The sequence below is a fragment of the Periplaneta americana genome, chromosome 10 (genome assembly GCF_040183065.1).
Source record: "Periplaneta americana isolate PAMFEO1 chromosome 10, P.americana_PAMFEO1_priV1, whole genome shotgun sequence".
NCBI classification, from domain to species: Eukaryota; Metazoa; Arthropoda; class Insecta; order Blattodea; family Blattidae; genus Periplaneta; species Periplaneta americana.
The window spans coordinates 172097438-172119849 of NC_091126.1; the positions used below are offsets into that span (position 1 = coordinate 172097438).

A 22412-nucleotide genomic window follows, 5' to 3' on the forward strand; every position below is an offset into this window, starting at 1 on the left:
GTGTCTCCGACGAAACAAGGGTAGGAATCGGAAAAGAAAGCTAAGGAAGACGGGCGGAGCGGGGGGACAGGGCAGGAAGAAGAGTCGGTGGTTGTTTTATATTGACTGGGAGTGAGCGAGGGAGGGTGTTCGCCACTCAGAGTTGGATGCAGCAGCAGCCACAGCTGTACCAACTTTATTGAAACGCATTAACCCGGCCAAGGAACGTAGGACCAATCTATATGATAATGAAGATTGTTGCAACACGGCTTATGCAACTAGATACAGAAAAAAATAACTCAGCTTCATGTTACCCGAATTGATGATGGGCTCCCAACATTTTGTTTCATCTTGAAACAGACTGATCTTTCTCTCCCTCTAGTCGAGACTTGGGGTGTTCCCTGACAGCGCAACGCAACGCTTTCTAATTATTTATACAATCAATTTGACTCGCTACTTCTAATGGAATATCTCGCTCTGGAATTGATTAATTTGTTTGAAGCAATATGCGGATAATTTTCTTCGACCCTCACACCTGGATGCCCGAACTCTTCCTTCTTGTGCGAACTTTAATTTCAGCCATTCTTGAGGACTCGAAGTTTCGTTGGTAACATTTTCTGGAAGAAATTGCGATCTTCTTATGAAGATTTTTCCTTAGTGCAAACGAGATATCCAGTAATAATTTGACTTGTTTTTATCAACGTTACTGATGAACGCTTAATTTTTCTTTCTATAATAATAACACCACATAAAAAACTTTACATCTGAAACACTTCTGAAAGATTCGTGTACCTTGTCTTAATTGGCATCTTCATTGCATCGTGATCATTCAAAGGCACTTGCATTTTTTGCTTCCATATGAATTAACACGTCTCACGTTCGTAGCAGCTCTGTTCGCATCGTTCTCTTCTCGCTCCTTAGAAAGTGTTGAGAAACTGGTTACTGCCCTGCAGTGTCTTTTCCATGAAAGGATGTGTTCTATTTCGTCTTCATTGTCTCCATAAATTCTGCTATCACTGTTCAGTATTTCAGATGAAAGTGACTTTGAATGTTTCGAAGAAATTTGATATTACTTTCGGATGTGTCACCCTATACTCAGTCTTCACGCGCTATTTCACTACACAATACAAGAGGTTCTGCTTCCCCTCGCTACATTTCAAACAAGTGTTTTATGCCTGTTATCCCTACATCTGTAATTACTAATCATACATTGCTTCTTCTGATTTTCTCCGTTTTCCCAGACTAGTAGCTGTGTATACACAGAATCTAATGACTAAGGGCCGACAGCGGTGACATATCCATTTCCACGTCTTTTGGGTCGAGTTGTGCTTCAATTGACGGCCGGGACTGGAATGGACAGCACAAGCGATCTCTCCATTCCTGCAATGCATTCTGTCTGTCATGGCAACATGACAAATCTAACAACTACCTCCATAAAAGCCTCAAGGATCTCTCCTTCCCCTCGATGATATGGACAGAATAGCCTAGCAAGCAAGGGGAGAGGGAGAAATATGGAGGCGGCTTGGAGCAGTAGCGAACAAGATAGAGTCCTTCTTGCATCTGATATCTTGTTTGCGGTCGGCACCATTCACTCGCCACAAAAGAAGATAAGTATTACTTTAGGCTGCTGTGAAGCCCCTCTCTAGACATTGTTGATATATGTCTTACATTTTTGCATAAAGAGGTACATTACTGAAGCGTTCTAGCGCTAATCCAAATGTAATCAAAACAAGACAGACAGACAGACAGGCAGGCAGGCAAGAGGGTGAAGGATAATATATTGGTAGATGCTGCATCACTTGACACATTTCCGAGCCTGGCCTGTGGTTGGCATTTGGAAGTTATCTCGCTGGCAAGAGGAAGATGGAAACGGGGATTTAATGGGGGAATCTATCAGCTATGTCAGCCCGAGTGCGGGTGGGGGGGGTGCCTCATCCGGGCTCACTGGCGGGGTGCATTGAATGAGCAATGGCACGGGCATAATGCACAGGTGCAAGTGATGCGGTAGTGCCGTGTTGTTGCCTGTCTGTTCAAGTTTCCTAAACAAAAGGACAATTTATTAGGAAAATTTGCAATTCCAGCGCGGCTAGAGTAAAGTCTGAAAACACAGAGCTAGCTGACCTATTCTTGTCTAAATTTTGACTACTCTCTGTTTTCATTGCAGACTGCCAGATGCGCAATGTTAACGTGAGAGCAGTCAACTCGAAACGAAGGAAAACACCCTCCTCTTCGTGCTTGTGAGTCTCTTGAGTTGCCACAACTCTCTCTCTCTCTCTTCTCTCTCTCTCATAGTCTGGTTGCGCTTAGTACCCCAGTCCCTTAGCAACAGTTTTGACTTGACATGCCTTGATGTCCAGTGGCTTTTTACTTTTGCATGAGCAATCCCTTACGTTCCTCATGTGTTACCCTTCGTGGCGTGTTGCATCGTGGTGGTGGTCGTACAGCTCGAGCTGGTGTTCTGTCGTGCGTGGGGCGCATCCCTCTGCATCCCAAGACGCCGTTGTTCCGGATGCGTGTAGGCCGACCCTGCGCCGCGCTCCTCACTGGTCGATCCTTCCCAAACGATCGCCGCCGTGCTATCGCGTGTGTTCTGCGCTGCGGAGCGGACGGGCGGGGAGGTGCTGCTTGTTTATCGATAACCCGCACCCCCGCCCCTCCATTCTATACGGGGGGGAGCAACGGAATCGGTGTAATAAATTTTTTCGACATGAATTTTGGCTGGTACCGGTAATCAATCTAATTCCTGGAGGGTCTCCTCGTTGTTGCTGTTGTTGTTGTTGATGTTGGCTGTGTATGGTAGTTCTACCCGCCCCCCTCCACCCAATTATAACTTGAAAACAAGAAAAGTGTTGGCGGTCCAGCGCGCTCAAAGCCCAGCAAATTAAACATCACGGACAGCTGGTGGCAGGCGCCCCAAGCGAGCACTTTGTGCTACAAGACCTGCCCACCTGCCCACCCGCTCGCCCGCCTGCCTGCCTGCTTGCCTGCCTGCCTACCTCAATGCCCCATATACTAGACCTCTCGTAATTGTCTTGGGGGCAGATAAATATTGACAGCTAAATTAGTCGTGTAAAAATGCGATATGCCTATCGAAACTCCCGAACGACCAAACGAGTTGTTGCAACACGACGCAGTGAGCGCTTGGTGCGTCCGATCCATGTGCCCTCTTGCACTCTTTTCCGCATCTTACTCTGTATTTCTATCTGTCTCGCTTCCCTTTCCAGTCTCTTGCTCTTTCTTTGACTCACAATCCAAAAGAGGAAGGGGAGTAATTGACTTTATTGAATCTCAGAGCTATCATATGTATTTTACGTTGTGGGATTTCAAGCAGAAGGTAGGTGTGGACGTGCAGTTCTGGTTCTCTTGTTGCTTACATACAAACAGGACAGTCCTCAGCCTAATTAAAATCTAATTAACCGACCGACCTCATTACCTTCACATTTATTTTGAACATATTTCTTATATTCTTTTCGTTTGTTTGACGTTGATTTGTAGATGTGTCGCAGACGCAAAAGGCTTATGGAGACGTATAAATTGCGACGGGTTTTAAAGACAAGTATATAGGGCTACAATAATACTTAATTTATTTTGGAATTATTCTGAAAATATTATCTGTGCTAAGGACACAGTAACTTTTCCATACGAATGCGATAATATCTTGCACAGATCTCAAAGTAATTTCTAACCACATAAGGAAGGAAATACCGTGGCATAATTAAAAAATAATTCGATGGAATAAATACATTTGATTGCAAATGTTAGTTTTTAGATTAATTCCAAATTATTAACGAGTGTTCAGATTTGAAACTGCTTGTGACGCAGAATTGCTTTCCTATGTGCAAATAATACAAAAATAAATGTGATTATATAATTATACCTTAGGTAATTACTTCTTTGTTGCTATAAATTCATTAATTTTAAATTAATTTCACAGTAAATCATTCTAGTTCCTTTTTTAATTCTTGGAACTGAATAAAAAGCCAAATTGACAAATCGTAACAAGCAGGTCTTATGTACAATTACTGTATTTAAAGTCCATATTTTACATGAGCTAGCTATCGCCCGTAAGCTTAAAAATGGATAGGTCTACAGCGACACGCCCATTTTCAGCCTCTGATATTTTCGGCGATTTTGACGCATGTATTTTTTGTTTATTTTATGTATTTCTTATTTCTTAAATTACATTATTATTATTATTATTATTATTATTATTATTATTATTATTATTATTATTATTATGCTATTAGCGGTGTAATGATACGTTCAATTGCTTATGACATTATCTCTGGAGCTAGAGTACGTGCTTTTAATTTAATTTATCCCTTTGAATCACGGTGATTTTAACGTCATGTACTAATTTAAAAATCATTTTCTGACCGTCTGAGGGCTCAAGATAATTTTGAAATAGTTTTCTATATTATAATACCTTGAGCTATTTAATTTAAGATTATTTTGCATCTCACGTGCTCAGAAAATGAGTTACACTCCGGACAACGTTAGGAATGACATCGCGAACACGGTGGAAGGACCTTCATTTCTCGCCCCCTCCATGTACATTTGATAGTGAGCTAGTGTAGTGTTCGTGCACAGACAATAGTCCTTAGGAGTTATACATGTGTGTGTCGTACGTGATGGTTGGTTGGCAGTTAGCTGGAGCTATGTTTAATGTGTATGTCATGTTAGATAATGTCCGATGTTTTTGAAAAGACTTGTTTTCTGTGTTAAAGTAGTTTGATAATTATTTTTGTTGTTTTTTTCTGTATTGCAACTGTGTGATGGGACTTTAGCCGATGGACGATTTGTTTGTTTTCTTTCAGCTGCACAGATTCCACAACGAGGAAGTAAGTACCCTTCATTTTTCATTATTATACGTAAAAGTTCTGCTTCAAGTAAGTTGAAAGGTATATGTTGTCTTGTAAATAGAATGCTAGCAACATTTACAAAAATATCTGCAATTTTACAGATAGTTTCTGACGTTTCTATGGTGATGGTGAAATATAACTGGACTGAGATTTTTGCAAAACAAAGGTTCTATAAAAATAATAATTTTACATTAAATTAAAAGTATTTTTCAACGTATCCTTGTGTTTATGTTAAACCTGTTGTTAATCGAATATTTTTTAAGTCTTTAGTTTTGTAGTAAACTATATGAGGACATTGCACACAATAAATAGCATTAATCACACAAATATACGTTACTACAGTTATAATTGTGATTTCAAACAACTAAACCTTCAGGTAATTACTGAAAAATGGTACCGAAATTTTTAGGATAAATTATGGATTGAGCTCCGAAATATTTCTATTAAATCTGATAACATAAGACATGTATGATATTACAGCGACTTCATTGGATTGTTCTTCACGGACAGATCTTATTTATACTCTAACAGTCTTACCAATAAACCATGTATAGTTTTTATACGAGACTTAGGCAGAGTTGAGACAGAAAACGTTACTAATAAACCGTGAATAAGCTATGGACGTATAAACAGGCTGTAACTATACAATGGGAATTGCTTTGCAGTAGTTATATACACGAAACCCCTTGTTTAAGCGTTGTATATAGGGAAAAAATGACCGCCCCTTTAACAGCTGTTCGTATCGACTGTCATTTTATGATGATGTTTACCTTGTAACCACAGAAGAACAAACCAAAGATCATAGAATTATTAGAATAATATTGCTGTAGCTTGTACTCTTTGACCAAAATGTAGTGTGGTAATCGATTAGAGCCAGTTGTACTATCGATATTTAACACGCCACACTAAAGCGCTCTATCGGATCCAGTAGAGAACCTCAGATATTCTATTACCTTTCGTAACGAAGTAATGACGAAACTATGACGTAGCTGTGTAACAGTTATACTGTTTTACACGACGTATGTAGTGATTATCAGTAAGGAATTTACACACGACTTATAAACGAGCTACTCATTGTATAAGTATAAGACAGTTAAATGTCTGTATATAGAGTTTTTATTAGTAAGGCCGTAATGGTCTTACTAATAAAAACTCTATATAAGCTTATACACGTTTAACTGTCTTATACTTATACAATGATTAGCTCGTTTATGTCATATGTAAATTCCTTACTAATAATCACTACATACGTCGTGTATAAAAGTATAACCAAAGAGTATGTTACAAAGCAACGTCATAGTTTCGTCATTACTTCGTTACGAAAGATAATAGAATATCTGAGGTTCTCTATTGCAGCGCTCTAGTGTGGCGTGTTAAGTATCGATAGTACAACTGGCTCTAATCGATTACCACAATATATTTTGGTCAAAGAGTACAAGCTACAGCAATATTATTGTAATTATTCTGTGCTCTTTGGTTTGTTCTTCTGTGGTTACAAGGCAACCATCACCATAAAATGACAGTCGATACGAACAGCTGTTAGAGGGGCGGCCATTTTTTCTCTACATACAACCCTGAAACAAGGGATTTCGTGTATACAACTGCAAAGCAATTCCCATTGTAGCTATAATTATAGCCTGTTTATACATTTATTGCCTATGCAAAGTTTTCTGTCTCAACTCTGCATAAGTATCGTATAAAAACTATACATGGTTTATTAGTAAGACTGTAACATTATAATTAAAATTAAACAGGATGATGGCGTAATTATATGAAGCTATTTAAATTTTGTAAGACCAACAAGTATTAAGCTGCGATAGGAATTACTGTCTTAGTCTCGAATATTGATGCCCGAAATCAACACTAGGCCTAAATCCCCTTTCATAATCTATATCTGTGATTTGAAATCTTTCGAAAAATGTTACGACTATATTAGTTACATTTCTATTTTCGAAACTAGAACTCATCATTGATATTTTAAAACCAAGGGCGCAAATAGCCAGAGTATCTGACGCGCCCCACTAACAATTTAAAAATTGATTGCTCTGTATTTTATTTAAAAACGCCAACCTATTTCATATAGCCTACTACTGATATATACAACATGAAAATACTAATTTCATGTGCAGTATAGGATGTGTAGTGAGCGTGGTTTTATTCGCAATTCGCTGGAAAATAGTGAAGTCTTGGTTTTTCTGAACCGTCGGATCCGACGTGCGAGATGGAGGCCCACCTCGCACGTCGCATGCGTCGGTTCAGAAAAACCAAGACTTTAAAGCTACTAACAAGAACGGTTCCCGTATTGTCTACTTACATCCGATATAGGCTCTGCGTTTATCGTGTCAGTACACCTCATTGGTTCCATTTCTGAGGGAACGGGTATAAAATTATTCATGTGTGAGCGATATAAACGGCTACTTCAATCACTTAAGAGAAATTATGGTTCGTTACAATAAGCTATCTTTAAAAATAATAAGATATTAACTTGTTAGGATACAGATAGAGGTAGTAGTTGCAAGAAAAATATCAAGAAGTATGTAGAAACAATATTCGTATCAAATATTATGTAATATAAATTTTAAAAATTACAATTGTAGGTTATGTTGATAAAGGTAACTTAGAAATTTACTTAGTGTTCCTCAAAAGATAGTACGAAGAGACTCTAGCTTCTTTTCTACAAAAATCAATTATTATATAATGTAGAATTATGTTTCAAATTGAAAACCCCACTTAAAGCAAATTTTAGATCTTATCACTCGGATGAGTATGTAAAGTTCACATAATTATAGAGCGGAATGAAATAACTTCATCCTCTGTAAAATATCACTTTTGTGAGTAACTGACTTTCTCGACACAAATAAGTCAAACAAGATCACAAGGGGCCATATCTCAAAAGGAATATTGAATGTAACTTACATTCAAAAAATGTAACAGATCCTACTCTGCCAAGTCAAAATCTGTAAGACATTCTTCGTAAAAAAGAAGAACGAGATAGTATTTTTCTCTCACAATAATAATCCCAGTCTTAGATATTTGTCATGTCGATAATATGGCAATCTCATTATAAAATTAAAAAAATATATATTTTAATATATCTATAAAATTAAAAATGTTCTGATGTTTGCAGATGAAGAAATAATATTAGGAGCGGTTCCAATATAGTATATGAATTTCTGCAACAATTAAATAAGTGTAGTACATATATTTAAACCGTAAAATTTGCAGATATAGTAAAGATATCTTGATTTTTAAATTGAAATACCTGTGCGGTACGAAAGAATTGAATTGAATTGAAAGAGGTGAATTGGGAGGACAAATTTAAGAGGTACGCAAAACGCGTCCTTGCAAGGGGTTCGGGGCTGCAAGAAACTAAATATGTGAGCTCCAAGCCTGTTGGCCACTAGTCTCACTCCGGGTTACGCTGCTCCACCGGAGCTCTAGAAAATTTTGAAGGGGAAAATCGAAAATGAATGTAACGTCTTAGGTATCACATACGCGAGGGGACGGAAATGTGATCAAAGTGATCACAGGACGGGACGAGGAAGAAATGGCTGGTGCAAATCTGCACATTGAAATGAACTATTTCATATCGCAGTGCAGGAGGGGTCGAGAAGACTCTGTCGTCTGTTGTTCGATGACAAGGCAGGTGAAGACCGCCAGGACAGACGCCGTGAATTCTGAATCTGCAAATTGAAAGGTTCCCTGTCCTTCCGCATTGCGACTACATGAGTGACGTTGCACATGTACGTCATAATTTTATATACTCTGAACTAGGGCATTAAGTTGTTTGTTAGAAAAAAAAGGGGGGAGGGAACTTATGGGGAAGGGCATATAGGTCCATGGCCCATTTCTCTTAGGACTCATCCCGACATTTGTCTTAACGCCTTAGGGGTACGAAAGAGAAAGTTTGGTCTTATTTGAGCAAATATAAAACATTCTGACTTTAGGTGCCTTGTTAATCAAAATTTAATACAAATTACAAATAAAAATGATACTGGTAACGTGATAATGAAAAAAAAATACTGTATTTTATATTTGCAATCGAAATTAATATTGTTTTGTTACTGAAGTATTACTTCAGTACGTCTTGACATAAACAATCACTCTATTTGGAAACATTAAAAAACTGTAGATAAAAGACGGTTTTCTAAGCTTTCGTGACGTCACATCGTGTCTCCACGCAATCCTGGTGGCCGTCAAATTAGTTACACAACCTGGAGGAATCCTCTCCAAGCTAGGATTTCCAATTGATTTCATTCCTTACAAATGATATTCCATGGAGAGCAAAGGAAGTTTTTTCCTCCCCTTCCTTTTAATACATTTTTAGTTATCATGCGATTCGTAAAGCTACTACTTCGGACACATTTTATCTCTTAATTGACTATAATTTGCTTCTATTCGGTTAGAAACGGATGTAGAGGAAATGATTTCAAGTGTAAAGAACTTGTAACCAACCTCTTATCGGCTGCCAAATTCCAAACTTTTGCTAACGCCAGACTACAGGGAATCTACCGCCACCCCATTCAACCCCTCCCTAACTCCATTTTCCATTCGACTTCACATAGAGTGAGGATAAACCTCTCCATCGTGCACAGACCTGGGCATTGTGCGATGTTTCACATAGGAGCAACTCTCTGCGGTATGCAGATCACAGTCTATGGAATAAATTCAATTAGCAAAAACAAACAGTTGTCTGGAAACGTAATATAGTCCATTACACATAGTAGGCCTATATATTCCACGTTTCATAAATAGGTATTTAGTTCTTTATCATCCCATCACTGGTGTTCTCGAATTAGCTTTTTCAGGTTACAAGAAAATGAAGTCATTCCCGTGCGTCCAAACAATTCCTGCGGTTGCTCTGTGGTATAGACCATCAGTCTGTGACACAGGCGGTCTGGATTCGAGTCACAGTTATCCTAGGATTTATTTATTTATTTATTTATTTATTTATTTATTTATTTATTTATTTATTTATTTATTTATTTATTTATTTATTTATAAGTATGATAGAAGATAACTCATAAGTTAATCTCTCAATTAATACCGGTAACTTCGGTTTATTAATATTAAATAACAAAAAAGAAGACTGGGAAGTTACTTTATATTTAAAAATAGTGGTAACTTCCCATAACGACATGTAGATCGCAGGATAATAATAATAATAATAATAATAATAATAATAATAATAATAATACTAATGAGAATAATGAGAATAATGAGAATAATAAAAATTATAAATCGATATTCGAACAGTAGGCTTTCGGATCGATAAATGCCACATTTAGGTGATAAAAGCCAAAATATTTGCTATGACTAATCAAAATATCAATTCAAATACGCCTCTTGAATGAGTGGTCAACTCTCCCGGAAAATTGTATGGTCATCTCTTCCATTTGTAGGGGTGAGATGGCCATAGCGATTAGTAAAAATACGAGAGGGATTATAGAAGACTGACACTTGAAATGAAACACACATGGTTCATTTACTCAACAGAGTACATTTCCATTAAATCTCACACAAGAACATAGGACTTCTGCTCATTTCCCTCACAAGACACAAAATAACTGACCGGTCACAGACAATGAGGAAAAACTCCGGAATTTGTAACATCTGTTCAACACTTGACGCTATGTTCAAAAGAATGCCGTCTACGGAGCTCTATGCGCAATCGGTCAGTCCTAGAAGAAATACAGACCATGGCGATCTCCCCCGGGCTTACCCTAGAGCTGAAGCAGGTGGGGGATACACACGTAATCTCGAAAAGGGGGAGAAAAAAAGTTTTTTTTTTCTGTGGACATTCGAACCTGGTTTCTATGAATTTGTATGTGGAAATGCTACCGATCGAGCCATAGGTGAGGAACTATTGTTGTAAGTTGAAAAATTTTTTATATAGAAATGTCAGTCAAATAAATGTGAAGTTCGTTTCTCTACCGCTCATTAATATCCCCTACAACCGCCTATACAAGACCTTAAATTCAACAGCAAATACTGTAATGGTTTATACAAGCACTAACTGGTGAAATTTATCGTAGTTTTGTCTACGGAAAATTCTAATTGACGTTATGTTATATCGGAGTTAATGTGATATTTTAGTTAACATTTTTAAATTAAGTTCTGTTGTCGTTGATTTTGATGTGATTAGGACAAGATGAAATCCCAAAATTGAACCGACTGTTGAAAACTGTAATATTAATCATAATAATAACTTTAATTGCATCCTCGATGTTGTAGTTAATTTGCCTAGCTGTGAACCAAGAGGTACCGGATTCGATTTCCAGGTATACCCGAAAAATTTTTCAGAGGTAGTGTTTCAGGAACGGAACGTGGTCCACCCACACTCGTGATCGAAAAATAGGGATGGGAAACCAAAATGGCGGCAAAGACCTATTAATAGTCCGTGTGAGAATTCGTAACGCTGTCCATGCAGCACCCCTGTCCCAAGGTGCGGTTTGGCCCTTACCCGTAGAGTGACAGTTGCGACATGAAATAATGTAACTCTTATTAATTTTTAAAAATTAAAAAGATGCATGTAAAATTGCAGTTAGATCATACCCAGTTTCACATTACGTAGGCCTACACTTTATTACGGTGTACAGAGAGGTAATATGACATTTAAAAATTCTAGTCTTACATTTTATTTAAATAAATGTTTTATTCGTTAAACGATAAAATTCTTCTTACTATTAGCGTACTATATTTATGTTCGTCCGTTAGTGTAGAGATATATAATTAACCTATTGAAGAATTTTATTCACCTTCATTAAAAACGAATAATTTGCACTAAATATAACAGTTCCCATTAAAATAATAATTAACCAAGTATTTAAGAACGTCCTGTGCCGTACTTGTGTGGTCTGAGGCATGATGCTTTGGACTGGCGACACGGAATGCACTCTGATTCGAATCTTGATATGAGAAGACATTTTTACTAGAAGTTTGGATAGTTAATCGTACTGATGCCCTCCAGCATTCTGATAGAAAATGGGTAAATACAATGAGTAGCAAATCACGTCTAGCGAACCAACTTCAATAGTTGGTGGGGATGAATATGACGACCACACCTTACCCAAGTACTTCTACATCTAGTAAGCCTTGTGGACGTAAAGCCTGCAGAAGGCTGGAGAGCTTTGGCCCTCCATGGGCTGTAAATCCACTAATTTTAAATTAAATAACACCCACTTTTCGATAATAGGTTAGGTTATTTACTGAAGAGAACGTTTAACGTCACTGAATGAGATGTTACGATTATTTGAATTTAATATCGAATTAGTAACTAATATGTATTATTATTATTAGCCAAGTTTTGAGAATGGGCACAGTTACACAGGTATACATTAACAACTTCAGCTATGTAAAAAAACTGAGAGAGTTAATAGAATACAATTTCAACTACGAAATAAAGGAAACTTTCCAGGGAATTTAAAGAATGACACGAGCAATTATTTAAAATTTCAACTGATTATAACATGAAAAATCCAGAATAGAAAGACATGAGAACTTATTTATACAATTTCAATTACGTAATAATATGACAAATTCAGAGTTAATAGAATGACACGAGAAATGTATTGAAGGGAGAGTTGGGTAGTATCGGACTTCGGGTAATATTGGACAGTGAGTTTCTTTCATCTACCACCAGATAATAGCTGAATAACATGGTTACGTTTCTGTGGTGTCGCATACAGAAACGTAACCATGTCAATCAGGTACTACCATCTGGTGGTAGATGAAAGAAACGCACTGTCCGATATTACCCGATGTCCGATACTACCCAACTCTTCCCTACTATTCTAAGTACGTACATAACAAGACTAAACATCCAGAAAGTTAATAGAATGGCAAGATAATTTATTAAAAATTTCTACTACGTAACTGTATGAAACATTCAGGGACTTCCTAGAGTGACACAAGAATTTATTTACAGTTTCAAGACAGTAAATAGAATAGCAGTAGAATTTATTTATAGTTTTAAGTACATAACAAGATGAAAAACCCAGAATTTCAATTGTGCTGATATTGTTTTCCGAGATAGTATTTTTATTGAACCATTCATTCTCTGAAATTTATTTATTTTGTTAGTGACGTTTTATAGTGTATTATATATTGCAACTCATATAATTAAAGTCGACCTGGTTGGCGAGTTGGTATAGCTCTGGCCTTCTATGCCCAAGGTTGCGGGTTCGATCCCGGGCCAGGTCGATGGCATTTAAGTGTGCTTAAATGCGACAGGCTCATGTCAGTAGATTTACTGGCATGTAAAAGAACTCCTGCGGGACAAAATTCCGGCACATCCGGCGACGCTGATATAACCTCTGCAGTTGCGAGCGTCGTTAAATAAAAACATAACATTAACATATAATTAAAATTACTCACTTGTCCGATTATTTCATCATATATTACAATATTCGTTCTCAAATTTCTTCCCTCCCTGAAATCCTTTTGTTTTGGTTTATGTTGTGGAAATTTCCGAATTAAACAATCCCCCGAAGCGCTAGAAATCACGAGAGGACTATTTCATAAACGCTAAGGGCTGTATTCACAGACATTCTTAGCGCGGGCTTCCGGTGGATGATCAGCGAACTAACGTTTATCGTATTCATAAACCAGTGTTAGCGACATGCATCCTGTACAAGTAACCAGTCGATAGCCGGGGCTAGTTTAGCACGCTCGTAGTGCGGTCTAGCGAAATGTCTATGAATAGCACCCTACTAGTCTTATAATACCAATGCCTGACTTGGTATCTTGGTTAGTTTTACGAGATTGTTTTTCATAAAACTACTGCTGTACATTACAAGTAGGCTAACAAGTTGCATCAGCTAATGTCACAAATATTTTCAGGCCAGATTACAAGTAAATAACTACTACTTGTAAGAAGTAATGATAATAATAGTGAAAGCGTACAAGTCCGAAGTTGGGTGTCAAAGTAGATACAAGTTCGCTTTAATTTCTGAATGTGGTCTAGTGTTTCAGAAAGCGGTAGGGAGTTTGATGTTATTCAAGTGCGACGTGGAAGAGTGTATAGATTAAAAAAAAGCTTTGGATTCGTTACTTAAGTTATATGAATTTAATGAATGAACGATTTGTCTTCTTTTGTAAAAAGTTGTGACTTGGGGTGTTTTCTACAAGCCATATTTAATTTTCTGAAATTTGTATAATAATAATAATAATAATAATAATAATAATAATAATAATAATAATGACGATAACAATAAATTTACAACAAACCTCTCAATGTGATTATCAAAGTCAAATGTAATAAATCAATATATATTAACCATGTCAGTATAAAATTAATTCAGACATGTATAGGGTAAAACATAGCCCACATTTTGCCTGTGATAATTCGCACTTTGCGTTGCAGGCCTAGGAGGATATGTACGTTTGCTGCTTGAGTGAGATATTGCAGTAGGTTCTGTATCTTGAACGTCAACATTATTTTCGTTGTCAACAATTAATTCCAAGGAATCAGGCATCCTCAACCCCTTTTACTGATTGCGAACTTTTCCCCACAAGGTTCGAAACCAAATTTTAAATTTCATTCCACAGTTTTCTATTCCGTTTTATGTTTATAAATTTATTGTTGTAAGGATAAGCTGTTTTACATATCTCGGCCTCAAAGCATCTCTACGGTATTGCCAGTCTTTATTCCTTGGAACCAGTTCTTTACTTGAAGTCAGTTCATAGACCTCTTTCCACTTCGTTATGGCCATATTACAGGCCTCAAAAAGAATGTTTATAATTTCATTTACTTTGTGTAGTAATTCAACATTCACTAGTTTTGAAGCGATGTTGGTATGGGATGGAATTTTCGGCTAACCTTCAAGCTAGGTGCATTCCCAAACCCATACCGGTTGACTAAATTAAAGCTTTAGTTTTTCTGAACCGACGCATGGGAGTTGCGAGGCCCGCCTCGCACAAACCCGGACTACGCGAGAGATAGTGAGTGGTTTCTATAACTGCGAGGTACGCAGACCTCGCACCTCCCAGCCATAGAAACCACTCACTATCTCTCGTGTAGTCCGGATTTGTGCGAGGCGGGCCTCGCAACTCGCATGCGTCGGTTCAGAAAAACCAAGGCTTCAGTTTTGCTGCGTACTCAGGTTTCGAGCAGCAACTCCACTCGTCCCTAGGCCAGCCCTCTCCTTGCGTCATCGGCCGGCGTTCGGGAAATGCTGTGGAATGATGACGAAATGGAGAAATGTTGACGGAATAATGTTTATGTCTAAAATGGGGAAACTGAAGAACTCTGAGGAAAACTCCAATTGCGAATTTGCCCCCCACGAGTGTCACTATGGATTTTCCAAAGATAAATCTCGGACCGCCTGTGCGACAGGCTGAAGGTCTGCCCACCGCTGAGGATTGCAGCCATGTTAATTCGGGTTCCATGACGTCACGGTTGTTGTAATACTGCTGTAGTCATACGAAATTACGGTGAATGTTTATGAAATAGAAATTACAAGAACGTGTTGCTTGTATCCCTTACACTTGTGCTTAAATGCTATCAACAAATTGGGGTAAAAGTAAATAAAGTAAATCCATGGCGCAACAGTCCTGAAGGGCCAAGATCGACCAGCCGGCTGTTGGCCTCACGTCCACATGCCGAAGCAGAAGAGGACGATCATCCAACCAGGATGGAGGTATCGTGTGGTTAGCACAATGATCCCCCTAGCCGTTATAGCTGGTTTGAGAAACCGGATTTTCGTTACCTATCGTAGCTCCCCAAGTGCATCACGATGCTGGGTGAGCACCGATCCCATACATTGGCCGAAATTCCATGAGAAAATTTCTTCCCCCATGAGGACTCGAACGAAAGATGATGTAGGTACAATGTTGCCAAAATGATCTGAGAAAAAACTAACCGGTTGTGTGTTCCAATGGTCAGCAGTAGATAGTTGAAACCTTCTTCTCAATGTCCCGAATCGGTGAAGGGCCTGAAAAGTGGGGGTACGTCATTCCCCCGCAGAAAAAAAAAGTAGAGGTACGGTGTGTACCAGCGTTCACCCTCGATTTTAGCCCTCCCTTACAGGCTTACACTATTAACTTGTTGCTTATAACTTTGTACTTTTATGAAACAGACACCTGATTGTCAGTAAATAAAAGATTATTTATATTTACGTCTGTAACTTCAAAATTTTCTGTTAAAATATTTTGCCGTTCTTGGATGGTAGGTGAAAATGAACACAGTTGATTTACTCCTTGATTTATCATCCCCTTTTTTTACTGTAAACATATTTAAACTGCCTCTGTAAGCTTGCATGGCTTGAGGAGAGAGAGACCTGTCAATTGCATTTTCAAAGCTGTAATTAAATTTTGAAGTTATGAGCGGTTGGTTACACAAATTCATCTATTTATTTATGACGATACGCGTAGTATTTGAGGACACCCTCCTTGGGCGCGAGAGAATGATTATGTACCGATGCTGGTGAGGGAGCATCGGGGTTGAGAACCGCCATCCACTGTCTCAAGTGGGAGAGAGTCTGATCGTGGCTGTGGAGATGCGGGCAGGAAAATGATGTGAGGGGTGGAATTATGCAGTATTCCTTACCTCAAGCCGAGGACGCGGCCAACCGGAAGAGAAGCTCGAAGAGCGCGTCAAGTTGCTGATTCATATTCGGTAAAATAGTGTAATGAAACCGAGACTTCCTTTACCCGCTTCGAAGTGTTCCCTCTAGGTTCGCAACTCCCACAAACCCATATTCTAAATCCGTCCTTTTGAGATTTGTATGCTTCATTATGCCATATGGGCTGCACCATCCAGTGATACGGGGTCCCCACATCGAATTCCGAGCTCAATTTCACAGTCCCTGACGTGTGAGAAGGAATTAAAGAATAGATCAAAGGGAATGAACACTGACAAGAATTGGGTGAAAAATAACCATGAAACGCATGTCTTATACAGTCCGCATTTCACGAGAAGATCCGAGCAAGGAATGCGAGTTTCCCCCCCACTCTTATAACCTGAACCGGCCGGCCATTGACCGAGCCTTGTTTGTACCAGCCGGCCAATGATATCACTCCCATCCACCTGCTCCTTCAAGAACGCGGAGTTACTGGCTTACTTTCCTCTTACCCCGCAAGGACCATACTCCCCTCGCAGGGATCTTCTCTTGAAATTTGGACAATACTTCGTATTTGCAAGAAGTCTTGTTACTTACTAGATGTCCGCGTACGTTGCAAGACATTTAGACACTTGTCTCAGTCTATAATACCCAGCAATACTGTATTCAATATCTACTTGGAGTATTTAGTAAAGAACTGTTTTCAGAATAATATGGGAGGAGTGATCGTAGGAGGAAGAATGAAGTGCATAAGATTTGCTGATGATATGGCATTGTTAGCAGAAGAGAAGATGATACTAAAGGATATGCTACTGGAGCTAAATGACAGCTTCTAAGCAGTGGGATGAAGATAAATGTAAATAAGACGAAGAGCAATGTCATAGGAAGAAAACTACAGAAGATAAACTTGAGAATTATAAATGAGGCAGTAGAGCAAGTGGACAGCTTCAAATACTTGGGATTTACTGTAAGCAATAACATGAGCTGCCGCCAGGAAGCCAAAAGAAGGATAGCAATGGCCATGGAAACTTTTCATAGGAAAAGGAGCATCTTCTGCGGACCTCCGGAAAAAGAACTAAAGGAAAGACTATTGAAGTGTTTTGTATGGAGTATGGAATTGTATGGGGCAGAGACATGGACATTACGACAAAGTGAAGAGAAGCGAAAAGAAGCATTTGAAATGTGGAGAAGACTGGAACGTGTGAAGTGGACAGACAGAATAAGAAATGAAGCTATGTTGGAAAAAGTGAATGAAGAAAGAATGATGTTGAAACTGGTCAGAAAGAATTGGTTGGGTCACTGGCTGAGAAGAAACTGCCTACTGAAGGGTGCACTGGAAGGAATGGTGAACGGGAGAAGAGTTCAGGGCAGAAGAAGATATCAGATGATAGACGACATTAAGATATAGAGATCATATGAGGAGACAAAATGGAAGGCAGAAAGTAGAAAAGATTGGAGAAAGCTGGGTTTCCAGTGAAAGACATGCCCTTGGGCAGAACACTAAATGAAATGAACTGTAATGACTTTGATAATTTTTTTAATGCAAAAGTCAGAATAACGCAAACACGAGTCACAAATTGGACACCATGCAACTAAGGTTAAGACACTGCAAACACAACATACCAAACCGTAAAACCGTGCCGAAATGAGCGACTGTATTTCTCTCTCTTTGAAAATTTCCATCATTGACATTCTTTGCTATTTGGGCCAGAGGACTAGAAAGAAAAAAATTGCAAGTATCTTCTTTATAAAGGGCTGTGATTCTGATTATCCCTGTGTGAGCGCCAAGCCAAGTGATCATTTGTCTCACTCAAATCTTTGCTATTCCATTCCAAAAGAAAGTTTGAGGAGAAATGAGAAAGAACAGATCGTGAAAGTATCTGATGTAACTGCTGAATTCGATGTTGAACACTTTTTCTGTTTTAAAATCAATTCTATGTCCCTTATTGAATCATGTGTTCAAAAATGTCTGTGCTAAATAAAATGTCGTTTACTATATTATCTGTGAGCCATATGAAAACTGGTATCACGTCACAGTACAAATAAGACTTTGCAGGAACAGTCGAACAGAATCTGGGTTCCAGTTCATCGTGATCCAATCTGTATTACTGTAGCGTTCGAGTGTTCATTATTTTTTTTATCCAAAACTTAACCGAAGTTTCTGAAGGATACTCGATGGCATATTTTATTAGTCCACCACGGGTTATTCATTTGTGGCAGCTTCCTTCGTAAGAGAGAAAGACATTTTCTTCAGAGCCACAATTTGCGGCGTCTGCATAGGCTATTCCTCAGCCTTAATTGTGTCTGTAATAAAATGCGATTAAACACGTTTTCCTGTAATTTTGTTAATAGTCCTGGTCGACAAAATTGTGTACTGTGAAGTGTGAAATGTAGCTTGATCGCAAATGAAAAGAGCGATGAGTTTTATGTACATTGCCACAATATTCCCGCTGTTATAACGTCTGACAAACAAGCAACAGGCAAGAATTCAACTCTTAAGCAGTTACGCCTGACTTTGTAACATTAAAGCCTTGGTTTTTCTGAACCGACGCATGCGATGTGCGAGGTGCGAGGCCCGCCTCGCACAAATCCGGACTATACGAGAGATAGTGAGTGGTTTCTATAACTACGAGGTACGCAGACTTCGCACCTCGCAGCTATAGAAACCACTCACTGTCTCTCGAGTTGTCCGGATTTGTGTGAGGCGGGCCTTGCACCTCGCACGTCGCATGCGTCGGTTCAGAAAAAACAAAGGCTTAAGAGTCGCGCTCGGAGTTGCTGACATCCCAATATAAAATGGGTTCTGATGGGCTATTTTTGTAGTGAACAATTAAAATATCACTCCTTTTTATTTATATAACTATATTAAATACTTTAATACCTATCACAAGTGTTGTAATTAATGTACAGAAATGGTAAAATATTCATATATTTGTTGACATGTAATACAAGAACATCAATTCACTCCTAATCATAATTTACTTTTTATCTTCTTCCCAGGCCACTTTCTTGATATTTCTTTGCGTACAGTCACTACTTAACATCCATTGTTATTATACAGGGTGTTTCACGAGGATTTACCGTCCCTTACGCAGCTTTTTTTAAAAGACATTCTGAGCAAAAAATGGCATATAAACATTTGCACATGATCTCAATATTTTCAGAGTTACACTAATTTGAAATTGTTTGTAAAATACCATTACTCTTAGAGTTTTAAGGCTAAAAGAAAATTAGAGATAAAGAATGAACTATTCAGGAGTATAATTTCTTTAATTAGCTGATATGCTGAAGCTAAAAATGTGTTGTGAATTCCATAGTTGTTTCGTACAGAATATATATATATATATATTTTTTTTTTTTCGATTTTAACTACAAAATTACATTTTCTTAAGAATCTATCACATCAATTGTTACAAATAACTCCACTCTTGTAAATTCTTTAAGACTGTACACTAGGGTGCATAATTAAACAGTAAAGAATCAAGTTCCTAAAACCGTTGCATAAGTGCGTATGATGTCTAATTAAAAATTGTGAAGACAAAATATCTGTACAAAGCAACTGATAACACATTTTTAGTTTCAGAGCACTAGCCAATTAAAGAAATGATACTTCTGAATAGTTCATTCTCTATTTGTAATATTCTTTTACCCTTAAAACTATAGAAAGAAAGGTATTTTACAAACAACTTCAAATTAGTGTATATCTGAAAATATTGAGATTAGGAGAAATGTTTATAATGACATATTTTGCTCAGGTCTTCGGAAATAAGCTCAGTAAGTGACGGTAAATCCTCGTGGATCATCCTGTATGTTACTCAAGTATGATAAGTTTACAGTAGACCATTGTTTTAACATGTCATCCCACATTACTTAATTATCTCGAGTATGGGAATTCTGATTTCAAACATGTTTACGGTTATTGCTACCTTACCAATTCTAAGAAAGGTACTGAAAGTTTCAGAAGTACAGGCTTAATCAATATGTAGTTAAGTGCTCCGTATATGTGACTGGGGTGTTGACAACACCTAGCGCGACTGCTTAAGCGTTACATACGAAGGCTAGAAAAGATTCACCACATAGGCTATGCATTGCATAAAGTGCTGTTGAAGAAGCCTAATGTTTATTTTGACGCCACACCGATGAAATGGTTTTCTCAGATCACTCGGCATTTTACCTATTTCCTGTATTTGTTTAGGTTATATATTAATTGAAATAGAAACATTATTCAAAATCTTCCTAACTAATAGTTTTTATTGTATCGTAATTCCTTCTAAGAGAACCACTCATGTTCCTTACTTAATGCTTCAAAGTGAGTTTCTTCTTTATGTGTAATTCGAACTAAAGACATATTATGAGTGACAAAATTCCCCGAGAAATCACATATTTACGTCACGTTTCTCATTTGCATTGATCGAGATTGGTTCTGGCGCCTTTAGGGTAAAGATTCCAAACTTGTTGAGTTTGTAACTGTACCGTCCACAGTATAATGTTGAAGCCCTCATTAAACATTTGTGCAGATGTAAGCCCAAGGAAAAAATTATCAAAGAAAAAAGAAGCTTTTACAGTTTTTGCTGTCACTAAAGGCTAAGCGTTGTACTTTTTAACACCGGATAAACTTCTTTAAGTGCGAACATATGCAAAATGAACTTGTAATGAAGACGTTGTTGTGGCAGATCTCAACGGTATATTTTCATTTCCTTCTGCCCCAGAATCATAATGTGTCCTCTGAATTAAATTGTAATATATCGTGATTATAACTCGACCGAGGCCAGTGGAGTCCTGCAGTCCGGAGCGCCACTTGTAATTCTCCTGCGTTCGTATAGCGTCATCGCGTTAGTTCACATTACGGCCGCGTCTCCACTCGCCTCGGTCGAGTAATACCGACATCGTTATGTGTGCCTGTCTCGAATTCATCTTTTGTTGTCATAAGCCATAGACTTACATTGCACTAACCACATAGCCTGTGAAACTCCCTACATGTAGGTCTGTCTATATTGTTTTCGCTGTAAGAAAAATCCTAATGTAAACATAAGCACGTTGCTGTCATACCCGTGATTGGCTCCCAGTCGAAACACTCACATGATGCAGGAAAATAGTTCGTATTTGGAAACTACAATCTTGTATTATTTCAAAATAAAAAAAAATGAATTCTAGTTGTTAAATACGATGAAACGTTTAACTTCACTCGTATGTAAAACGCTATGCAAAAGAAAAGCTACTTTTATATTTTGTTATGTACTGAGAACGCGGATGAATACCAACAGTAATACCGAGGTAGTCTGTTCTTGTAACAAGCTGGCGTCATTTCAGCTTGTAGTTGTGTATTTAAGCACGTGGTACTGAAGTATTGCTTCTGCATCCTCAACTGTCCATTGTGAAGACGTAAGACTTAAAAATAATTTAATTACAGTAATTATAAAGTAAATATTTCCTAAGAAAACGAATGCATGATAGTGAGGTTAGACCTACTTGACGAGTAACGGAAAATGTTTAACATGAAACAGAATGTACAACAGTAGGCGGGAACACGTACTGAGAATCTATGGCGCCAAACAGCGGCCAATGAAGCCTCACTTCAGTCACGTGCTATTGTTTACATTAGGATTTTTCTTACAGCGAAAAGATTATAGCTGTGATTAAAATCTCTCACAAAAGTGCAGACAAAAGCGGTCAATAGATTCGTCCATTGAAGTAGAAATTGGGCCGATAAATTGATGGAATTTTGGCAGTCGATCTCATCAGGTTTCTTAACTCGTATTTACGATTGTAATTAAAAGTGAAATTCATTATGTTTTCCTACACTGATTTTTTTAGAAATAATTTATTTATCTGCTACATTAATTCTTTACTTTACTGTTAATTTTTTATTCGAAAACTGTTATATGTAGAATTTTTGTAATACAGGCCTTGCGTAGCATTGTTGCAAATAGGCCTACGACAAAGGGACTCTGGAACGAATTACAAATTGTAAAGTAGTAATGTTATAATTGTTTATATTTTTCATTCATTT

The 22412-nt window shown here is 37.9% G+C and overlaps 1 protein-coding gene across 2 annotated transcripts in view; it reads left to right on the forward strand.

The window, feature by feature from the left end:
* Positions 1-2120: 2120 nt before the first annotated feature.
* Positions 2121-22412, forward strand: part of LOC138708152 (homeobox protein onecut-like) — a 62144-nt gene continuing 41852 nt past the window's right edge. Inside the window, exons 1-2 of one of the 2 annotated variants that reach the window (XM_069838405.1) lie at positions 2122-2216; positions 4797-4820. The gene's annotated coding sequence lies outside the window, so the exon portion shown is untranslated. Of the gene's footprint in view, positions 2217-4796; positions 4821-22412 lie in introns of both variants that reach the window. The other variant, XM_069838406.1, reaches the window with a different exon arrangement.